We start from the raw sequence: 25,024 nt of genomic DNA on the forward strand, positions 1-25,024 counted from the left end.
CTGCGCGTCCGGAGCCTGTGCTCCGCAATGGGAGAGGCCACAACAGTGAGAGGCCCGCGTACCACAAAAAAAAAAAAAAAAAAAAAGGCATTTCTACAAATTGGGGCAGAATGAAAAATTACATGGAATAAAAGGAAGTATATAATGTGTTTGGGGAATAACAGTTGTATGTTGCCAAAGAGAGAAGTTTAGAAATGAGTGGTAAGAAAAAGGTAGAAACAACAGAACAAGGATTCTGAATATTATGGATTTCATTCACTGGCAATAGAGAACCATTAAAACGTGTGTTTTTCATTTGTTTGTTTAGCTGGAGACTACCATTGTCAAATATACATACTGCAAAGATTACTTTGATTAACAGAATGGTAAGAAAAGGTTGCTGAAATCATGGAGGTCAGTTAAAAGGCTAATGCAACAATGCAAACAAAAGGGTGGGTGTTTTTCTTTTCCCCAAATTTCTTCTAACTGAATTTGGCCTCTGTAGACCCATCAACAAAACTAAAAAATATTGCCAGATCTTAGATAATTATGAGTCTTTCTGTTATAATTCAGGGGAGATCAAATGTAATGAAGCCGAAAGAGATAAAAGAAAGTTTATCCATGTCACTTATGGGAAGACCAACAGCACAATAACCTTGGCAGAATTACATACAACATCAACAACGAGTAGTATTTCGGAAGGCTATCAAATGGAAGCAGAAATCACCCTGTAATCTAAGGTACTAAGTACAAAAATTTGCCTAAGGAATTTCAGCTGCCTTTGTGAACTTAATAGGGCAAGAATGGGATCTAGTGCATTTGCTCAACTAATATTAAACTAGAAAACTTGAGAGGCAAAGCTTAGAAGACCACAGGGGGGCACTTTTACTGAAAGTAATATCATTCATTATGAAAAAGGAGCCCCTCAAAAATACTTCTGAAGGAAAAAAAATGTATTTTTCTATGATCATTTTTAGAGACTTCTTTTTTCAGTCATATTTTGTCTAATGGCAGGCATATGAGCTTAACAACATGAACATTCATGTGGCTATGGACATCTTTAATGGAACATTCTTTTAATCATTTTTGAAACCACCTCTATCACGAGTACTACCTCGGTATGAACTTTTTTTTTTTTTTTTAGCAGTTGCTCTACACACTGATGATTTATTTTAAACTTTTCAACTCACCTTTATCACAAACACTGGGACTTTCCCAAAACCTATTACTACAGAGTAAACCTTACTACAGGGGTTGCTTAAACATCATCAGTGAAGGTATTTTCACCCATCAGATGTTTCTATAGCAATTGCTTCTGCAATTATTATCAAGCAAGCTCCAGTATGCTTAATGCCACAAATTGTTTATGTAGCCTCTCTTTGTGTATCCCAAAGAGAGTATATACATTTTCCTAAAAGCTTTCTAGAATCTACTGGCACCTCATCCACCTCAGATAACCTTAAATCCCAAGGTCATCAGAGAACACTGAAGAGAATAAATACAAAAACTGTTACAAGTTTCTCAACACCTACATACATATAAACTTCCCTTCACTTACATTCATCTTTCTCTCCTTTGTTCCACTTTCATTAGAAGAGATGTTCTATGTGCATGTGGAAGCTGTTAAATTTCACAAGGTACCCAGAGCTAAAAATGAGTAGAAAGCAGGGCACATTCAAGGACAAGCACTTCCAAATCATGAGGCAAAACTGACACACTCTTTGTGTCTCACCTAATACTGTTCCCAGTCATCTCTCTTGACTTGTGAAACTTCATGACATGAGAGACAACTGAATTTAGGACAAGATTATGAAATATTGCACTGGATAAAGATATTTCTTTAAAAATTATATATACATATATATATATATAATGTTTCTATTTGAAATGGACTTGTTGAACTCGAAAAATGCATCATGATGTCTTTTTTTCCTTGTAATCCTAGGTTCTTAGAGAAAAATAAGATCTCCCAACAGATGCAAGTCATAATCATCTCTGTTTTCATTAACTTACATTCACATGTCTAGGGAACCTGATTACTAAAGGATAGTGCTGATACCAGCCTTACTCTGCAAAGCAGGAATTGGGTTTTTTTGATCATTTTATAGATGAGTAAAATGATCACTAGGTATTAACTAACTATTCAAAGGTGACAAATTTATCTGTCTGAATTCATGAAAATTTGTGGTAAACATTTTCAAAAACTATCTTTTTTTAAGATGTATTTTGTATGTTTCTTTTATGTTATGTGCTTTGCAAGTGTTTACTTCTCTTGTGAAGTAGGTATGATTATTCTGTTTTTGCAGATAAGAAAACTAGGGTTGAATCTGATTAATCCTGGTAATGAAGTGTAAGTCCAAGAAAGCCCTTAGCAGACCGCCCTTAGCAGATCACCATCACTGGTCTGGCTAACATCACCATAAAGCAGGGCTGCAGGCATGACAGCAGGTCTTAGACATCATCTCAGTGACTGAGCAGGGAGGAAGGGATCCAGCTGTCACCCACCACTGAGTCTCCCTCAATTCTGGAAAATCGAGCCTGGAACCAGTGGCAGAGGTGAAGTGCAGAGGAATCAGCAGTTCAGTGACCTCATTCATGACATTTTCCAGTAGTATCTACTGTAAAAAGTACTTCATATATAATCAAATAAATGACACTGTGAAAGTTATTTTTGTGCAGAAGACTGCCATAGAGAAGGTAAATCAGGAAGCAACTTGGTGGTATAGAAGTGGAGAAACTAAGTAGTTTGATATTATTGAAGGGAATTAGGTACAACAGTAGCTGTTACAGTAAGTTCCCTACATAAGAATGAGCTCCATTCCGAGAGCGAGTTCTTAAGTCCAATTTGTTTGTAAGTCCAACAAAGTTAGCCTAGGTACCCAACTAACACAATCGGCCATAGAGTACTGTACTGTAATATGTTTATATTACTTTTTACACAAATAATACATAAAAAACAAACACACACACAAAAATTTTTAATCTTACAGTATAGTACCTTGAAAAGTAGAGTTGTACAGTACAACAGCTGGCATACAGGGGCTGGCATAGAGTGAACAGGCAAGAAGAGTTACTGACAGGAGGAGGGAGAGGAGGTGGGAGATGGTAGAGCTGAAGAATAGTTAGCAATACGAAACGGAGGGAAGGCTGCCCGTGACAATGTATGCCAGACACGTGAACTGATTGCGTGATTGGACATATGAACACATGTTCACATCTTTGAAAGTTCGCAACTTGAATGTTCATATGTAGGGGACTTACTGTATAGATGGTGTTCCAGTTCAAGGCATTAACTACGTAGCATATCAACACCATCATAGGTGTTAACCACACCAAATTACCAACACCACCACCAACATAATGAGAATGGGAAAAAGGTGAATTCAAAGACTGGCCCCTGGAAAGCAACCCAATAATGCCATCCTTACTGCAAACAGTGGTGACTGTCACCTTGCTAGATGTGAAGACACTATGACCCTCAATCTTGATATACTAAGCTTCCCTGGGCAGTGATGGAGGGTGCTGACAACCACGGTTAAGGTAAAGGAAGTAGACCAGTTAGACACTAGAGTTGCAGATTAATGCTCTGCAGAGGGCCTCTTTACCAATGACAGCCTAAAGAGGGCATCAATAAAGCGAATGAATAAAATGGAGAAAATGAAACCCAGGAAAAACAGCCACGTCAATTTTGGTACTGCTACATCTTCAATTACCTGCCCATACATCCAGAAAACTATACATTACAAGATGACAAAAAGAAGAAATGTAGCACATTAATCATCTGAAAAAATTCTTAGCCCAGAAAACCCTAAACTTAGCCAAGAAAACCTTAAATTCTTGCTACTCAAACTGTGATCCAGGGACAAGTATCATCAACAACTCCTAGGATCTTGTTAGTGATGCAGAAAACTCAGGCCCGACTTCAGACCTACTAAATCAGAATCTGCAATTTAACAAGATCCCTAGGTGAACATGTATACACGTCAGGCTTAAGAAGCACTGCCTTAATTCAAAAGTTATTAGCATCAGATCCACCAGATGAGCAAAATACTTCTGCTCTGAGGCTGTGCAAGGGATTATTGATTAGATGCTGCCTTAGCAACTTTAACCTCATCCAGTTTTATCATTCAACTGGAAGTAATTGACATAAAATCACAGCGATAAGATTTGAGCTAAAGGAGATGGAAAGAGCTCAGATGTTAGAAAAATATTTAGAAATATAAATTTCTAAAGATTACTATCTTTGAAACCTTTCAGTTGATTCAATAAATCTTAAAATAAAAAGTAAAATAATGATAATATATATGGCAAAAATAAGAAAATTAATATCATTTGCCATCTAAAGAAAAAAGTATATGAAAATGAGTAATCCTTTTGTTATTCTTGGGAACCAAATTTTCCAGGTAGGAGACAGACTCTACAGATATAAGATTTAAGATACTAGGTTAAAAAAACACAGAACCTCAAAACCCCATTAACTTCTAAATTTGAATTGGAAATATTGTTTTGAACTTATGACGCATATCTTTAAAATGTAATATTCCTTAGATATAACAAATAAATGCAATGTATGATTCTAATATGGATCACAGATTTGAAAATAATTGCTATGCAGGATTGCTAATTAGTTCAAATTAGAATAATTGAGCTAGCAAATGTCAAATATGGGATATATTTTAGAGAATACTATTTTATCATTATTTTAAATTTGATATTTCTAATATGGTTATCTATGATAATATTCTTATTCCTAAGAGACATATGGTGAATCTAGGAAATGTACAGGATAAGTTGCCATATGTGAAAGCAAAGATGCTATCAAACACAGCTGGAGTTGCATCATAAACTCTCTTGAAAAGGTTCCCACAAGGTCAAAGGTGGAAAAATATGAGTATTGATAAGAATAACCACTGCAATATATTAAAACATAATATAGCTAATTCTATGAGTTTGTAAAGATACAAAAATATATATTTTTAAATTCCCATTCTTTGCTTTTGGAAGATATCTAGAATTAACTTGCTGTTTAAAACCTGGCAAATGAAAGGAAATAACCAGACATTTATCCTGACAACGACATCAGAGATAGCCAACAAATTATTGAGGACATGTTTCTCTCTATGGAAATATTGCAGCTAAAAAACACAGAAAAAACCATAGAAAAATACGATTTTTCAAACTCCTAATGAAATCCTGAATTTAGGCAATGGTAATCAATGGCCACTGGCATCATAAAAACAAAGACAACTAGCTAATTTGTACCTCCTGATGGAAGTACACAATCCACCTATGAAGCATTCTTGCCAGAAATATCTAACCTGAATCTAGTTCCAGTTCCAAGGGAGGGAGGGAGGAAAGGAGGGAGAGAGGAAGGAAGGAAGGAAGGAAGGGAGGGAGGAAGGAATGGAAAAGAAAAGAAAAGAAAGGAACGGAAAAGAAAAAGCAGGGAAAGGAAAGACAGAAAGGGAAGGAGGGAGAAGATGAACAAAAGAATGGAAATGAAAACTTTTTAAGTACTTGCTGTGTGCTCATTGACTAGATAACTAGAACTGTCTGCATCACCTACATAGCAGAAGTTCTGTTATTGTATTTATATAATAATGTCCCTTTTTGATAATATTTTTTCTTATGTCTAGATTTTTTTAAGGCACCTTTCTTTAGATTTCACATTCTCATATACAGTCCAGTTGAACAAGCTGCAATTTTTGAGAACTTCATTTTAAAGTTGCAATTTAATTTTTAAAATGATTTTCAAGTGTTAAAAAGTAAGCACCTGTAAATTAAGGACTTAAATAGCAACAAAGGCAACACCAACGCTAAAATCAATAGTGGGAGTATAAAAAGGATAACGTTTGAGAATTTAGTCATTGAACTGAATGAGGAAACATGAGCTAGGCCTTCAGAAATAACAGATGTTATAAAGAAGTTGTGAGGGAATTTTAGAATTAATATCAAAAACAGGTCAAAAAAAAAAACAGGTCAAGCTTGTATGTTCAATAGAGACAAAATATAGCCCATATAAAATATTTGATCAGAATTTTATATAGAGAAAAGTGACAAATGATAATTTTCTACTTTCATGAATTTTCACAAATGTAACCAGTACCCAGCTTAAGAAACAGAAAATAAGCAGCACCCTAGAAGCCCTTTTCCTGGGACTGATGAAAGTAAGAACCAAAAATGGAAAATCAGCATGATGATGTTACCTTTAGTACAGGATAAAAAGAAGAGAGAAGGAAAGGAGGAAAAGACGGAAGGAAGGAAGGGAGGGAGGAAGGGAGGGGGGGAGGGAAAGAAGGAGCTTGGGACATGGAACACCTGGGGGAAAACACCACCTTCCTATCCACCCTAAGGTCTTGAAAAATTTCATTTCTCAGGGAGTGGAGGGAGGATTTGGACTGGATGTTTCCACCTCTACCCAAGGTTCTCTGCAGAGGCAGTACCAGCAGAGATACAGTTGGACAAACACACAAAGCAGATCCGTTCAGACTTGCCTTATCCAGATGGAGCGGGAAAAGATGCAGATGGAGCCGAGTCACAAGAGGGCTCGAGTGGAACTGGAGCGAGCGTCCAGCACCAGTGCCAGGGGTCGGCCTCTCGAGCCTGACCACAGCAAGGAGCTCTTGACACGCATTCAGCAGCTTCAGGAGCAGGAGGACGAGGTGGACGAGAAAATGAAAGAGCAGCTGGAGCGCAACAGACTGCGTAAGCAGAGCCTGGACGCAGCCAGCGAGAACCCGCGGGAGAAGGAGGGCCTGGCAGAAGCCAGTGAGACCATCAGTGCCTTAAAGGGGAAGATCTCGGAATGGCAGTCGAGTTTGGAGCTAGGAGGTGCAGTTGAAGTTCCTGGAGTCTGAGAAGCAGAAGCTGAAGGTGCGTGCAGCTGGACTTGCAGCACACACAGGCAAAAAGAAAAGGCAGGAAACTATTCAGAAAATTTAGGAATTCCAGGCCGGCCAAGAAGTGAGAGCAGACCAGGAGCATAAGATTAAGGATTTGGAGCATCAATTATTCCTGCTGCGATGCTGAAGAACAGGAAGTCTGAGCGGTGCCGCTGCCCAAGATGGCGGAAGCTGAACTGAGGGAAGAGAAGCCTCCCCGCCGGAGAAGTGAGAGACCAACAAACAGGCTGCTCAGAGAAGAACCGGAGGGGCTGCAGCGAAGGCTGGGACGTCAGGAGATGCAGGAAAATCTGCTGAATCTGGAGCTAGAGAAGGCGAGGCTGCTGGCGAAGCTGCAAAGCTGGGCGAGACTGGACCAAACCCTGGACTTGACCATTAGGACCCGGGAGACAGTTCCATGTTCTTTGTTGGGCCGCAGCAGAGAGAGCTTGCCCGGAAGGACAGGAGCAGCTCCATCACCAGCAGCGTCCCGGGCTGGAGAAGGTCAGGCAGCTGTTCGAGGAGGAGGTCCGCCAGGTCAGCGGTCAGCTGCTGGAGGAGAGGAAGAAGCGGGAGACTCGGGAGGCGTGGCCCAGAAACCAGACCCCGTCCTGCAGCTGAAGAAGGTGAGGAAGACGAGGCCCAGAGAGTGACTTGGCCGGAGCCCGCCCTTAGCAGGTAAGGGGCAGCATCCCGCCTTCGTTCCTTACCAGACCCTGTACAGCCTCCCTCCCGGGTGCACTTCTGTCCCTCAGAATCCCTGCCTTTGCCTTTGAGCATCTCCCTTCCACCTTCCCACCTGTAATTGGGCGGTACCCTGAAAGGAGCAGCTCCGTTGCTACCCGCTTCCGGCCGCCATCGAGTGGATGCTTCGGAACATCAAAAGTGCTTCCTGCGAGACAGTGGATACATGTCTGTCCATTTCTGATGCTATGACTTAAAATTAGGAACTTGGAAAATAGTGTTAATTGCCTTTCTCCCCCTACAATTAAAAGCATTGCGGCTTTCAGGGGCTTAGGGCGGGAAGGTGAGCCGTGGTGGGAGCAGGTGCCCAGGCTTAGAACAGGGCTCTGCCCTAGCATTAGACGGGGCTTGGAGACGCCCTCTCTTCCTTCTTCAGGTCTTTGGAGTCACCTGTGCTTGCTGCTGGGTGGGTTTAGGTGACTCAGGCAGCTCCTGATTTTCTTTGTCCCTCAGATGCCCTCTAAACTAGGTTCCTTCTCCTCCACCTGTTCAGAAGGCTCGCATACCCTGTTTCCGGAGCACACCTCAATCCTTTCCTCAATCCTTGTCCTGTCACTCCTCCACCACAGGCACAAGGCTAGGCTGCACCGGCCACACTGAGCTGTCGTAGGCTCGTTCCAGCTGTTTTCTCCAGACTTGCTTGATTGTGCACCCCTTTGTAAAAAAATGTGCAATATGCACGCCAACATGTGCATATTCATTTTTAAAGCATGCTTGTGATCCACGGTCCATAATTAAATATTAAATAATTAAATATTGAATACATTTATTTTGAAAATTTTTTACAAATAAAATTACACAAAGTTTTAAAAATGCTTTTCTTTTTATAATTGAAGTATAATTGACATATAGCATATTAGGTTCAGCCATAAATGTAATGATTCTATATTTGTATATGTTTTGAAATGATACCACAGTAAGTCTAGTTAACGTCAGTCACCATACATAGCTACAATTTTTTTCCTCATGATGAGAACTTTTAAGATTTCTTCTCTTAGCAACATTCAATTATACAATACAGTAGTATTAACTGTAATCATCATGCTGTATCTACATTCCCAGTGGCTTATTTATTTTTTAACTGGAAGCTCATACCTTTTGACTACCTTCACCCATTTTTCCAGCCTCCAGCCCCTGCCCCTGGCAACCACCAGTCTGTTTTCTGTATCCATGAGTTTGTTTTTCAGATTCCAAATATAAGACAGTATTTGTCTTTCTCTGTGTAACTTATTTCACTTTGCATAATGCCCTTGAGGTCCATCCATGTTGTCACAAATAGCAAGATTTCCTACTTTTTTATTGCTGAATAATATTTTGTATATAATATTTAACTATATATGCTATATATATCACATATTCTTTATCCATCCATTCATTGTTGGACACAGGTTGTTTCCATGTCTTGGCTATTGTAAATAATGTTGCAGTGAACATGGGGGTGCATGTATCTTTGAGTTAGTGTTTTTATTTTCTTTGGACAAATACCCAGAAGTGGAATTGCTGGATCATATGGTAGTTCGTTTTTTTTAAGTTTTTGAGGAACCTCCATACTGTTTTCCACAGTGGTTGCACTAATTTACGTTCCCACCAACAGTGTACAACTGTTCGTTTTTCTGCACATCCTTGCCAAAACTTTTTATTTCTTGTCTTTTTAATAATAGCCATTCTGACAGGTGTGAGGTTAAATCTCACTGTGGTTTTGATTTGCATATACCTGATGATTAGTGATATTGAACATCGTTTCATGTACCTGTTGGCCATCTGTGTGTCTTTTTTGGGAAAACGTCTATTCAGAATCTCTGCCCATTTTTAAAATCAGATGTGTGTGTGTGTGTGTGTGTGTGTGTGTGTGTGTGTGTGTGTTTTGCTATACCTGATGATTAGTGATATTGAACATCGTTTCATGTACCTGTTGGCCATCTGTGTGTCTTTTTTGGGAAAACGTCTATTCAGAATCTCTGCCCATTTTTAAAATCAGATGTGTGTGTGTGTGTGTGTGTGTGTGTGTGTGTGTGTGTGTTTTGCTATTGAGCTATGATGCCTTCTTTATATATTTTGGACATTATCAGATCTGTGATTTGCAAATATTTCCTCCCATTCTGTAGGTTGCCTTTTCATTTTGTTGAAGGCTTCCTTTGCTGTGTAGCAGCTTTTTAAATTGATGTAGTCCCACTTTTTAACTTTTACTTTTGTTGCCATTGCTTTTGGTGTCAAATTCAAAAAATATATGTATATATCTCCAAGGCTAATATCAAGGAGCTTACTGCCACCTATGTTTTCTGCTAGGAGTTTTATAGTTTCAGGTCCTATATTCAAGTCTTTAATCCATTTTGAGTTAATTCTTATGTGTGGCAAAAGATAGTAGTACAGTTTCACTGTCATCTGCAAATAGTGACAGTTTCAATTCTTCCTTTCAAAATTGTATGCCTTTTGTTTCTTTTTCTTGTTTAATTGCTCTGTCTAGGACTCCCAGTACTATATTGTACAGAGTGGTAAGAGTGAGCATCCTTGTCTTGTTCCTGATCTTAGAGGGAAAGCTTTCAGATTTTCACCATTGAGGATGACATTAACAGTGGGTTTGTCATATATGACCTTTATTACACTATGGTACATTTCCTCTATACCCACTTTGTTATGAGTTTTTTTTATGATAAATGGATGTTGAATTTCATCAAGTACCTTTTCTGCGTTTATTGAGATGATTGTATTATTTTTTATCATTCATTTTGTTAATGTAGCATATTACATTGATCAATTTGCTGTTGTTGAACCATACTTGCATCCTTGGAATAAATTCCAATTGATCACAGTGTATGATTCTTTTAATGCATTGTTGAAATCAGTTTGTTAATATTTTCCTGAGGATTTTTACATCTATATTTATCAGTGACATTGGCCTCTAATTTTCTTTTCTTGTAGTATCCTTGTCTGGTTTTGGTATTAGGGTAATGCTGGCTTTGTGAAGTGAGTTTGGAAGTATTCTCTCCTCGTCTATTTTTTGAAAGATTTTGAGATGGATTGGTATTAATTCTTCTTTGAATGTTCGGTAGAATTCACTTGGCCCTGGACTTTTGTTTGCTGGGAGTTTTTTGGATTACTGGTTCAATTTCCTTACTAGTAATCAGTCTGTTCAGATTTTCTTTCTTCATGATCCTGTCTTGATAGGTTATATGTTTCTAGGAATTTATCCATTACTTCTAGGTTGTTAGTGTGCCAAAGATTTAAAACTGCTAGAAGAAAGCACATCCCTCAGGAAAAAAAAAAATCACATTAAATCACGTTCTGAGCAAATATACACCTTATTCTGGCTCAAGGAGAATGAAACACATAGTAGAGTCTTTTTTTCAGAGTTAGCACCAAAAATTAACTCCTCCTCCTTAGCTAAGGAGTGTAAACAAAGAACAACAAATTTGGTGCCAGTTATGTAAGACATACTGGGAGACTAAAATCTAAAGTGTAACAGCATATTTCTATTCATTCTTAAATAGGATTGTGCTTCTACAGGAGACTCCATGAACAAATAATGCTATAATTTACCTGATACTTCTGTTGATTCAACTTCTGATATGAACTGCTAAAAATACAAAACAAGTATCAAAATGTTTCAGCATGTCAGACTCAGCAGTCAACACAACTTTGATGTTTCTACATTTTATCTTATCTGCTTTGTAAATACATCAGTCTACTTATGAGTTCTAAATCCTAATATTAAGAGTCTACTGATACCTGACAGCCAGCTATATTTCTAAAACAGCCTTTTCCCTAGTATTTCTAAACTTCCATTGATCAAAACACCCAAGCATATTCCTCAATAAAAGCAGACATCTGTTAATTCAAGTATACTTCACAAATGCTGAATTGTTAAAAGCTCCTTTACAATTCAGGAAGGCAACTGTGATTTAATAAGTAATAAACCACACAGAATTTTTTTTTCAGGGAAAGCAGGTAAAAAATAGGAGGGTGAATAAACTGACAAGGTGTTTTCATTTACTCAAGTGATAACCTTGAAATAAACTAAAAATATACCCTGCCAAATTGATCTAAACTGAGGAAATGTCATTGTATAACTGTGGTTATGAATCACCTTTGCATGACGTAATATGACAAAGATTGTGTGTACCTGAAAATCTGCTTAACACAATGAGAAAGGAGATTAAGCTTCTGTATCTATTTGAAAGCTATTTTCTCAGAAGTCTATATATGGGAAAATTTTTTATTTTCTAAAATGCATTTATAATTTTCAGTAAGAAGAAACCATTCAAAACTCTTATTACAATGGGGAATTTTTAACTCCCCAATTTTATGCTACCTTTTATTAGGCTAAAAATTAACTTTATATATGTTTTAACTAGCCCTTTTAAAGCTGAAAATATCTTTCAAAAATCTACACAATACAGCTTAAGCCTGTATAATAGTCCAGTATGCCTAAAAATTACATAATAAAGTTCCTTGATAATAAATTCCATCATAATTAATGGTGCCAGAGTACTCTCAAGAAAATAAAACTAGATTTTACCAGTTTGATTTCTCTTTGTTAACAAATTGATAAACAAATATTTATATTATTTTTTTAGATAAATCCATGGCTATTTTCTTTTTAATATATATTTTTAAAATGACACACTGGGAACAATATGCATCTTATTACTTTACAACCTACAATAACTTCTACTTCTGGCTATATAACGGCAAAACTGCAATCTTTTTTACTGTATTTTACAAAGTTAAAATTTGCCTTCATGGCTTCCCTGGTGGCGCGGTGGTTGAGAGTCCTCCTGCCAGTGCGGGGGGACACGGGTTCGAGCCCTGGTCTGGGAGGATCCCACATGCCACGGAGCAACTGGGCCCGTGAGCCACAACTACTGAGCCTGCGCGTCTGCAGCCTGTGCTCCGCAAAGAGAGGCCGCGATAGTGAGGGGACCGCGCACGGCAATGAAGAGTGGCCCCCGCTTGCCTCAGCTAGAGAAAGCCCTCGCACAGGGATGGAGACCCAACACAGCCAAAAATAAATAAATAAATTTATTTAAAAAAAATTGTCCTTCATTACAGATCATTTGAGAAGCACATTTCTATTCTACTGGAGTCCAGATTAGAAGCAAGTTCAAATGGATTCTGCCCTGTTCGCTTCCTCAGGGGCTAAGCTTCCGCTTTATGTACTATTATACAAAAGTATGTCCAAGTCCTCTCAACCCCTATTCTGTTGGCTTTGAGGATTAATTAAATTATTAATACACTAAAATAAAATCTCTAGACACAACAAGGCTTTCATTGCTCCAAACTGAACAATCAGTTGGTAGTTGGCTGGGTGCTAGTAACAAAATGTGCGTATTGGCCCTGAGTTTGTTTCCACAGATTCATGGTATTTTGACCTGTCCAACCACACCTAGTCTCTCACCCATCTTGTTTGCCACAGTTAAAGGGCTCAGTTTTCTCTCTCCAGTTCCATAGAACCTGAATTTCCAAGGCACTGGTGTCCCTTCTCCTTTTATGTAACTTCCTCAAACAATTATCAAATTTCTGCTTCTGAAAAACTCTTCTTAAAAAAAACATGCATTTGAATCTTTTTGACTAATGCAGTAAGCATAGCCCAGTGTCTGACTTTGTAATAAATGAATCTAACTATTCAGGGCAAAAAAGAAGAGGTACATGAAGTACAATTTTAAAAAAAGACCAAGAAGAAGAGAAAAGTGCACAGATTAATATTCTGGATATTATCTCAGCCAAGTTTTTAATACTTGAAAATTTATTTTTATAAAACCATCTATTCTTTAAAAAAAAACAAAACCACCAAAACTATCTATTCTTATTTTATATGTTTTGACCTGAAATTAAGAAGGAAGCAAGGGCAGAACACAGGTGGTGGTAAAGCCAGTAATCAAACTCAGTTCTTTACACTAGACTAAATTTTTTGATCAGTCCATTTCACTTATACCACAACAATGGAATACATGAGCAATTAACATTTTCATACCTTTCATTTATTCTTTTCTGGTTGGCAGCTAACCGGGATAATTGGAAGTTGTAGGTGACATGTTCAGAACGAATCTACTCCATAGAAAGCAATCTGCATTAGTTACAAGACTAAGACTAAGGTTGAAGAAACACCCTAAATAAATGAAATATATAAATAAATAAAAATATTATCTAGCCTACTCAGACAGAAAAGCCTGTAGGGCTTCAAGTTTAAAAATAAGATTAGTCTGCAAATGATATTCACATAAATTGCAAAATAAGATAGGGGTTAGGATATGAGATAACATTACAAACATTTGTTTTTCTAGTATATTAGAATAAAATGAACATTAAAACAATTTAAATCAGATTAGCATCTTAAGATGTCAATTTTTTTTCCTATTTTCAATATTTTACTATTATTTTTTCTTTGCAGAGAGCACTGTATTGGATGGAAAGAATAAAATTTCATTCCACTTTACTTTGGCCAAATACAAATGACTTAGAATGGTGTTTATCTTATTAATCTAAATAGCATTAGGGAGGGGAGAGAAATGAACAGAAGTACAATTCTAATTTCTGAGTCTGCAAATGGAAATACTTATCAAAGACTATAGTCTAACCCTGTGATCTGCTGAACAGAAATAAGGGAACAATGTGCATGATTTGTTAACTAGGTTTATCCTGTGAAATGTAATAATGTAATTGTCTGCTACATCAAACAAATAGAAGTATGCTGATTTATTCACTTAGTTTCATCTGAGAAATGTCCTAATTCTTTTTTATTTGTTTTTTATAATTTATTTTATTTTTATGATGCCAGTATATATTCCAAAGAAAGAAAAAGAAACATGAGCTATTTTCTACAAATGATTTTAAAATTCTATTTTGGACTTAAAAAATGTATTTATAATAAAGCTAATTCCAGTAAGGAACTACTAAACTGTTTCTAGTGGTATATTCATTCTCAACCACATGACAAACACTTTTTAATACAACATGATATTTTAGGGTCAGGTATACATAAAAGTTAAGCAATGCTATTTACTTTGTGTTATGCTTCCAAATTGCTATCTGTTGGGGACAACATGTTATAATGAGCCCTCTGTAGTTCTTGACTACAGTAAGCTCTGTGCAGGCAGGAAGCACACTGATCTGGTCACTACTTTATCAAGGGAATAGATTCATCATTAAATTTACATTTTTATGTATAAAGAAATTATTCTACTAGTTAAATAGATGATTCTAAAAGACAGCAAACCAAATGCCAACTTACAAAAAATAAAACAAGTTCTGAGCTAAAATCAGGACATTTGATCTCTCTTATTTTGTCTTACAAGTTTTGATTATCTAAATACTTTCTTAGATAGGCTTTTTTACGTTTGCTTCTTCTCCAAGTGCTAAGCAAGACTCTTTTTTACAAGTCTCCATTCACTGGTCATCACTTTTCAAAATTACTTTACACTGTGACATAGTTATGAGTTAATTGGTTTGTAAACTCTGCTTTAATTCTTTGATCACTTGCTTACTGCTCTGCTTTTGTCTTCACTGTCAATCAGAGATCAACCTTAACTTTTCCCAGGTTATAATTCAAAGCTGTCTTGTTGGATGTCAAGTCAACCATATATCAGATTTCAAAATTAATACTGTATACTCTATCATATGATTCTGTGTCTTTCTCTTTTGTCTGAAATGTATTCCCTATTTCCATTTATTACATGGCACCTTATTTCTTAAAAGTGCCAGATAATATGTTACTCTTAATGAATTAAATTCATTTATTTTAAAAAGGCAATTGTAGACAGAGCAGTATTCAAATAATTTTATAGGAGTTTCTTTAGGAGATTATTGTGTATAGAACATTCATAGAAGGAGATGGGGAGAAGACTAGGGACATCAGAGTAGGGGCAATGAAATCTTGACAAGGGAATCAGATTTGAACCAATCTGACTAAACTTCAGTTCCTTCACAGCTCGTGTATGACTAGATCTGGATATGCAATTAAGGTTTTGGGTGTGGTATGTATGTATGTGTATGTGTTTGTGTGTGTGTGTGTGTGTGTGTGTGTATGTGTGTGTTTGCAGGGGACAGTGAATACATAAATCAATCTTCTCACCTATCAGAAAAAACTTAACAGGTAACCAAAAAAGAAGAAAATGATAAGTATATTGCATTTTAGTTTTATGTCTCTTGTAATTAAAATTGACAAACAAAAATATACACCTTCTCTTACTTATGGGTTAAGATTTAATTCTCTGAGGCCAGGAATGGCAGAGATAAACATCTATACTTATGTGTAGTTTGTAAGACGTTTATTTGAAGCAGGCTAAAAATAAAAATATAAACAATATTTAAAAAGGAATTTCTATGGAAAAATCTCTGATGTACAAGAATTCCAAATAACTTATGTAGATATCTCACTCTGAAGGAAGTGGAGCATAACTCTCCACTCCAAAGTGTACTGTGCATTGTGACATCCTTCCAAAGACTACAGTATGGAAAGAGGTGGGGGAATTAACATTACAGTAGAAAAATCAGACACACACTACCTCAACCAGGCAATCAAGGTCAACTTCAACATCAAAAAGTCATGTTGATAGTACGTATTCTTGATATGATGTAATAAGAATGGCAGTTTTCCTATTGGTCTTCCTCATTAAAATCCATAACCAGTTTAATTGTGAGAAAACCACCAGACAAATCCTAATAATGGGATATTCTGGAAAATACTTGACCCAGTACTCTGAAAAACTCTTAAGGTCATCAAAAACAAGAAAAGTTTGTGAAATTGTCACAGTCAAGTGAGTCGTAACTTTGAGACATGATAACTAAATGCAGTGTGGTATCCTGGATGGGATCTTGCGGCCTAAAAATGGTATTAGGTAAATCTTAGAAAATTTGAATAAATCATGGACTTTAGTTAGTAATAATGTATCAATATTGGTCCTTTAATTATAAGAAATGTACCATACTACCGTGTTAATAATAGGGAAAAATGATGTGGATAATTATTTCTATAAATCTAAAGCTATTGTAAATGAAATAGTTTATTTCTAAAAAGCAATATCATAGTCAAATGATAAATTACATATACATATTTATTAATTTCATTCACTAAAACCAATAAATAGATATCACTCTGAGTTATATGCATGAAAATATTTTTCAGTGATTATCCTTATTGATATCATTCAAATATTTATCAAATCTATATATATGTATATTTATATCATATTTTCTCAAATATTTCACCATAAGTTTGATGTCAATGTATACAAACCAAAAAAGGTCAGGTGAGATTGTGTGTAGGAGGTTACCAAAGTATAGTTTTGTTCCCACCCTGCCCACCTCCATTTTCTTATTTTGAGGGGAAAGACACACAGACATCAAATCAATTGAGTGTGATGCAGTGAATATTAATTTACATCTATTAAATATCAAGTGTTTATGAATACCCCAATGAAAATAATGCAGTCTTCCCTCAAGGTGCTTACAGTTTAAAAATGACAAGAAACAATCACACCACATGGTGTGATTCTACCATGATGGGAGTAAATAAAGGTCATTATGGGAAGACACACCAGGCCAACTAACCAGTTCTGGGGTGGGGGGGGCGTGGTTGTCCAGAATAATACTGACATCCAAAAATTATGTTGGAATTAGCCAGACAAACTGGTTGAAAATTATTTAGGCAAAGAAAATAACACATGTAAATTCCAGGAATAAAAGCAGGACTTATTCAGGAACTATAAATAGTTCACTGTCTCGAACATAGAGAATGCATAAGAGAGATGGTGACGTTGGGGAAAGAGATCATACAGTAGGGATATTTTAACATTTGTTGAAGAACCTGATTTTACCTTCATGGCAATGAAGAACAAGTGGAGAATTGTACCTTCCTTTTGCCTTTCTTCCTTCCTTCTTTATTCAATCATCAAAGACTTTTCATCAAGAGAGTAACATGAGAGAATTTCCTTAAAAATGAATAAACCACACATCTATTAGTGTGGCCAAAATCCAAAACACTGACAACACCAAATTCTGGTGAGGATGTGGAGCAACAGGAACCCACAGTAGTTAATGGTAGGAATGCAAAATGGTATAGCCACTTTGGAAGACAGTTTAGCAGTTTCTTATAAAACTAAATATACTATTACTATATGATCCAGCAATTGTGCTCCTTGGTATTTACCCAAAGAAGTTGAAAGCCTAGGTCCACCCAAAAAACCTGCACATGAATGTTTATAGAAGCATTATTCATAATTGCTAAAACTTGGAAGCATCAGAGGTGTCCTTCAGTAGGTGAATGCATAAGGAAACTGTAGTACATCGGTGCAATGGGATATTATTCAGTGCTAAAAAGAAATGAACTTTCAAGGCATGAAAAGACATGGAAGAAACAAATGCATATTTCTAAGTAAAAGAAGTCATTCTGAAAAGGCTATATACTGTATGATTCCAACTAGATGACCTTCTGGAAAAGGCAAAACTATAGAAACAATAAAATGATCAATGGTTGCCAAGGTGTTAGAGGGTAGAGAAGAAGAGAGGAATGACTGGGAGGATCACAGGGGATTTTTAGAGCAGAGAAAATACTCTGTATGGTACTCTAATGATGGATCCATGTTATTTTACGTTTGTCCAAACCCATAGAATATACAATCCCAAGAGTGAACCGCAATGTAAACTATGGACTCTGGGTGATAATGAGGTGTCAATGTAGGTTCACTGATGGTAACAAATATACCACTATGATGGGGCATGTCAATAACGAAGGAAACTGTGCCTGTGTGGGGGCAGGCAGTATATGGGAAATAAAGTCTACTAAGACAAAACAAAGCAAATAAGAAAACAGTACCAAGCCTGACCCCCACTTATATATCTCCTGGAATATATGGGAAATCTCTATACCTTCCTCTCAATTTTTCTGTGAACCTAAAACTTCTCTAAAAAATAAAGTCTTAAATAAGTAAATCTGGCTTTATTGTGGAGAGTAGACTTAGAGGGTAGAAAGACTGAAGAGAGTATGGATAAAAAACAATTAATGGATTAATTCAATTAATGTTTTAATTAATCATGGCTTGAATGAAGGGAACAGCTAGCCATGAGTTGAAGTCAGAGGAAAATAGGGTCAAAAGATCTGAAGAGGGCTTCCCTGGTGGCGCAGTGGTTGCGCGTCCGCCTGCCGATGCAGAGGAACCGGGTTCGCGCCCCGGTCTGGGAGGATCCCACATGCCGCGGAGCGGCTGGGCCCGTGAGCCATGGCCGCTGAGCCTGCGCGTCCGGAGCCTGTGCTCCGCAACGGGAGAGGCCGCAGCAGAGGGAGGCCCGCATACCACAAAAAAAAAAAAAGATCTGAAGAGATTTGCATAGATTTAGTGAGTCACTGGCTCCCTCAATGTTTTATCCTCACACCAGGAATCAAAGTATTGACATAATTTACAAAATCTTTAGTTCACCTTGTCCTTGCTAATATATCAGGTTCATCTAATATGTTCTCTATCACTATGGTCATCCATCAATACTAATTGTCTTTCTGTTCTGTGAATGTGCCCAAAAATATATATATGTACATTGGTTCTTTCTTCTTTCTGGAATAGACCCTATTCCTTTATCTTTGCATGGCTGACTTCACCTGACAATGATCTTTTCATCTTAGATTATCATCTCCTCAGAGAGACCTTTCCTCAGTGATTCCTCACCCACCCTCCATTCACACCTGTCACAGCACTCTTACTTTCTTCTTTGGAATTATGACAGTCTGAAATTATTTTAGTCATCGATTTACATGGCTATAAGTTCTTTACTTCACTAGAATGTAAGTTTCATGAGGACAGAAATATTTTATGTATCATAGGGTCTGGGAGGTACTCAATAAGTGTTTGGTGTTGGATGTATGAATCAATGCAGAAGATTTAGCCAGAGAAAGAGGAGGCAAGAATGACTCTTAGATTTGGCTTTAGCAACTATTTGAATAGTTAAGCAATTCAGTTAAACTGTAAAGGAGGATGAGAAAGTTTGTGGGAGAGGAAGATGAATTCAATTTGAGATGTTTTCAGCTTAAGGTATTTATAGGACAACAGAGAAGAGATGTCCATTTGACACTGTAGATTTTCCTGGTTCACAGCAAAAGATTTAGGTTGGGGATACATTTGAATAAGAACAGAAAAATCATAATTGTCCACCAAAATTCAAGTTTGATTGCACTGAAATATCATTATATTAAATAAAGTGTCTATCTGCTAAGAATGGGATTTGAGTTTGCATCCCAGAAACTAATAGTCAAAACAAGAAAAAAATCAGTGATCTAAGGACCACATTAAATTTTTATTTTATATTATCAAAACAAGTTTTTTTAAAAACTTTCATCTAATTCCTAATTCCTTTATCTTCCCTCTTTTACTGTTATAAAAAACTGAGTGAAATAGTAAGTCCATAGTCCCTCAAGGTCCTACCTATGATACGACATTATACATATATATATGTGGAAAGAGGTGGGGGCGGGGAGAGAAGGTATGCTATCCATTTTTGAGAGGGAAATCTAGTAATTGTGCCTTGGAATATTTACCCTTTGGCAGTGGAGCTCATATGGTGATAAATGTTTTCCCTGATGTGTGGAAGGCCCACAACATGAAAAGAAGAGTGAAGACTAGTAGGGTGAGAAAAAGTAGAGTGCTATGAGCATTTTTAGTAATTGTACTTGTATTTTAATCATGTAACTCAACTCTTTAAATGTAATATAATATGGGTAGAATACAACACCACTAAATAAGGTGTAGCAGAAAACTGATATTTACAGATATCACCAGGACACCAGGCAATCTATGACCTCACAACAGCTCTGCAAGATATTGTTAGCCTATATTAGAGATAACGAGATTGAATTTCATCAAGATTAACTTCACAAAGCTAGCAAATGGCTGAGTTGTGATTTGAAAGAAGGTATATCTGATTTCATAGACTATGTTCTTAGCACCATACCATGCTGCCTCCCTTGTCAAACTTACTTCCCCTGTATTAACTTTTAAATCCATCCAACATATTTATTGACTGCTTACTATGTGCTAGGCACTGTGTTAGAGCTTGGGAGACATAAATTAACTAAATAGACAAATATTTTTCCTCTTGGGGTTCTTATATGTTAATGATGAGCAAAATCAATGAGAATAATTAATACATAAATTAGGTAGATTATTATAAGGTGATGATTACTATAAAGCAACAGATTTACATAAGGGGAATATGGATGCTGGGATAGGGGCAGGAGTTGTAATTTTAAATAAAAATGTCAGAATAGACCTCACTGAGAAAAGTGACATTTGAGCAACAACTCGATGGGAATAAACAAATAGCAATGAGGATATCTGGGAGAAAGGTGTTCCTGGCAGAAAGAATACTAAGTGCATATGCCCTGTAAAAATCAAAGTCCTAGCAGAGAATACATAGTTCATTCAAAATGGGTAACTGGAGAAGAGTTTAATAAAGGGGCTATTTACAAGTGTGCGGACATTGTGTAGGGAAGCCACAAGGAAAAGCATAATATCCTAGGGCTAGTGACAAAATGAGGGGATGAGAGAGCAGTTAAGGTAAGACAAAGAAAGCAATGTAGAAAGATCACAGCCTCACAGGAGCTCCAATAGCCTTTGCTTGAGGAACTCAGTCCACTTGCACTGACCCCACTGGGAAGGAGCCAGGGTTAAAACATGTGGACCTCTACCCTCTTTCCTCCTGATCCTGTCTGATGATTCCCATTGGCTGAACAGAGAAAGGTGGAGAAACATGAAGAGAGGATCTAGATAGGCAAACCAAGTTCTCCAGCCTAGATCTTAAGGTCAAACACATGCCTGTCTTTTCCAGCAGGTATAAACAGATAGAGCAAACTGAGTGAGAGGGCGAGTGGTAGAAAAAGAGTGTGAAATGCAGTAGATGGGAGGCACAACAATCAAGGAAAGAGTGAGTTTTAATTTCGATTGAAATTTCAGTTTGAAATTACATGGGTACATGTAGCTATTGATGATGAAATTCCCAAACATCCTTACTAATTTTATACTTTATATGAAAAATGTATTTCTCATTTGAAGAATTTCCAGAATTTAGTAGCTCTTTGAATGGAAAGAAAGCCAGAAATTCTCTAAAAAAAAAAATAACTAATTTAACATTAAAAATCAATATTGCACTGTGTTTAAGACTCTGGGCCCCTGTCACAAGCCAGCTTATACTGAAATCTGTAGTTTATATTTTCATAGTATGTGATTTACAGTGTTGACCTAAAACAGACTACCAGTTTTTTCTCTAGTAAAAATAGGTTTATTTGTGATCAGCAGATCCTTGCAATTTGGGGTCTGCAACCATGACAAGCCAAATGCAAGTCCCCAGCAAAAATGGTGAGAAGAACTCTTTTTATAGAGGGAAAAGGAAGTTGGGAGGGCTCTAGTAAAGAGTCCATGGCTTTTCATAGGCTGAGTCCTTGCCAGGAAAGAAGAGGAGTCTTTCTTTTTCCTGTTGGGCTCTGCTGTAGTCACAGTGCGTGAGAACTCCCCATTCTGGCCTCCTGACTGTATTTAATTGAAGTTTCTGTTTATTCTTTTTTTTTACATTATTTACTGTAACCTTTCTAAGCTGTAATTTTATCATCTTAAATTTAAGAATAATAATAAAACAGTTTTACAATGTTGCTATAAAGATTGAATGAGTTAATATAAATATAAAGCAGTTATTATAATCCCTAGCACATTCCTAGAAGTCTAAAGACAATATTAGTTTATAAGCTAAAATATATTTCTTAATCTTCCTCCACAGCTTCACATAGTACCTTTCAGAAATTTAAGAATAACTCAAGGAAAGGAGATATCCACCCATGCTATACCTAGTCGTGTATGATGAAATCCAATATAGAGTAGATAGCCACTTTTATCTACCAGACATTTTTCTAAATATTTTACAACATTGTTGAAGTGCAAGAACAGCTAGAATGAAGGAAAAAACATTGTGAATAGACAGTAGTTTCATCCAATCTACAGGGCAATTAAAAGAATTCAAATGTAAGCAAGTTCACATTAGCATGTGCCTTTAGGAACTTCTGAGTTTTGTCCCAAATCCTGGCCTATAATTTGGGATTTCCTCTATTCAAGTAAAAAGTTACAAAGTGTGTAAAATGAAGTGTTGGAAACTCCATATACATGGGGCTGCTCATTTAACTGGGGATTGTCTCTCTGTGTTATTGTTTTGTCAATTGAGAACCTAAGTGCCTTTGAAGTATTCCCTTCTGACCACTCATTTTGACACAGAGCTGTGGGGCATCATCCATCACAATAAGTGACAGTCCTAAGATTAAACTATCATTTCCTTATGAAGATTGTGAAGGTACTTTTACTTGTAATTAGTATGCATGCTTTGACGAACCAGACATTTGCAGCACTCTTTCAAATAAAAAGACTAATTAAATATAAATTAATATTTGTAAGGCAATCTAGTGCCTGAATTTGACTCTACATATAGAAGATTCCAAAAAGAATAACAACAATAAGCTGTAGTCACAGTGCGTGAGAACTCCCCATTCTGGCCTCCTGACTGTATTTAATTGAAGTTTCTGTTTATTCTTTTTTTTTACATTATTTACTGTAACCTTTCTAAGCTGTAATTTTATCATCTTAAATTTAAGAATAATAATAAAACAGTTTTACAATGTTGCTATAAAGATTGAATGAGTTAATATAAATATAAAGCAGTTATTATAATCCCTAGCACATTCCTAGAAGTCTAAAGACAATATTAGTTTATAAGCTAAAATATATTTCTTAATCTTCCTCCACAGCTTCACATAGTACCTTTCAGAAATTTAAGAATAACTCAAGGAAAGGAGATATCCACCCATGCTATACCTAGTCGTGTATGATGAAATCCAATATAGAGTAGATAGCCACTTTTATCTACCAGACATTTTTCTAAATATTTTACAACATTGTTGAAGTGCAAGAACAGCTAGAATGAAGGAAAAAACATTGTGAATAGACAGTAGTTTCATCCAATCTACAGGGCAATTAAAAGAATTCAAATGTAAGCAAGTTCACATTAGCATGTGCCTTTAGGAACTTCTGAGTTTTGTCCCAAATCCTGGCCTATAATTTGGGATTTCCTCTATTCAAGTAAAAAGTTACAAAGTGTGTAAAATGAAGTGTTGGAAACTCCATATACATGGGGCTGCTCATTTAACTGGGGATTGTCTCTCTGTGTTATTGTTTTGTCAATTGAGAACCTAAGTGCCTTTGAAGTATTCCCTTCTGACCACTCATTTTGACACAGAGCTGTGAGGCATCATCCATCACAATAAGTGACAGTCCTAAGATTAAACTATCATTTCCTTATGAAGATTGTGAAGGTACTTTTACTTGTAATTAGTATGCATGCTTTGACGAACCAGACATTTGCAGCACTCTTTCAAATAAAAAGACTAATTAAATATAAATTAATATTTGTAAGGCAATCTAGTGCCTGAATTTGACTCTACATATAGAAGATTCCAAAAAGAATAACAACAATAAACTAGGGTTAGCTGTCTTTCTGGGGTTAAAAAAAAAAAAGTTTAAATAAGATCTGATCTGTTTTTTCTTTCCTGGTTTGAAGTATTTTATTTTGGGCTTTTAAATTTTTATTTAGGAAATGCTCTTTTGACTAACACAGATTTTTCTATGTAGACAGGTGGTTGCATTGGCTGACTATTTATGTCTTAATTAAAAAGCATTCTTCTAATTTCACTTTCAGATTTTTCATCATAAGTGTATAGGAATGCCAGAGATTTCTGTGCATTAATTTTTTATCCTGCTACTTTACTAAATTCATTGATTAGCTCTAATAGTTTTCTGGTAGCATCTTTAGTATTCGCTATGTCATCTGCAAACAGTGACTGCTTTACTTCTTCTTTTCCGATTTGGATTCCTTTTATTTCCTTTTCTTGTCTGATTGCTGTGGCTAAAACTTCCAAATCTATGTTGAATAAGAGTGGTGAGAGTGGGCAACCTTGACTTGTTCCTGATCTCAGTGGAAATGGTTTCAGTTTTTCACCATTGAGGACGATGTTGGCTGTTGGTTTGTCATATATGGCCTTTATTATGTTGAGGAAAGTTCCCTCTATGCCTACTTTCTGCAGGGTTTTGATCATAAATGGGTGTTGAATTTTGTCTAAATGTTTCTCTGCATCTACTGAGATGATCATATGGTTTTTCTCCTTCAATTTGTTAATATGCTGTATCACATTGATTGATATGTGTATATTGAAGAATCCTTGCATTCCTGGAATAAACCCCACTTGACCATGGTGTATGATCCTTTTAATGTGCTGTTGGATTCTGTTTGCTAGTATTTTGTTGAGGATTTTTGCATCTATGTTCATCAGTGATATTGGCCTGTAGTTTTCTTTCTTTGTGACATCTTTGTCTGGTTTTGGTATCAGGGTGATGGTGGCCTCATAG

At 36.5% G+C, this 25,024-nt stretch overlaps 1 pseudogene; it reads left to right on the top strand.

Annotated features, from left to right (window-relative positions):
- The first annotated feature begins 6,276 nt into the window (after positions 1-6,276).
- LOC102992975 (mitotic spindle assembly checkpoint protein MAD1-like) overlaps positions 6,277-25,024 on the top strand; it is an 83,959-nt pseudogene continuing 65,211 nt past the window's right edge.

Source organism: Physeter macrocephalus, chromosome 7 (genome assembly GCF_002837175.3).
Source record: "Physeter macrocephalus isolate SW-GA chromosome 7, ASM283717v5, whole genome shotgun sequence".
Taxonomy (NCBI): Eukaryota; Metazoa; Chordata; class Mammalia; order Artiodactyla; family Physeteridae; genus Physeter; species Physeter macrocephalus.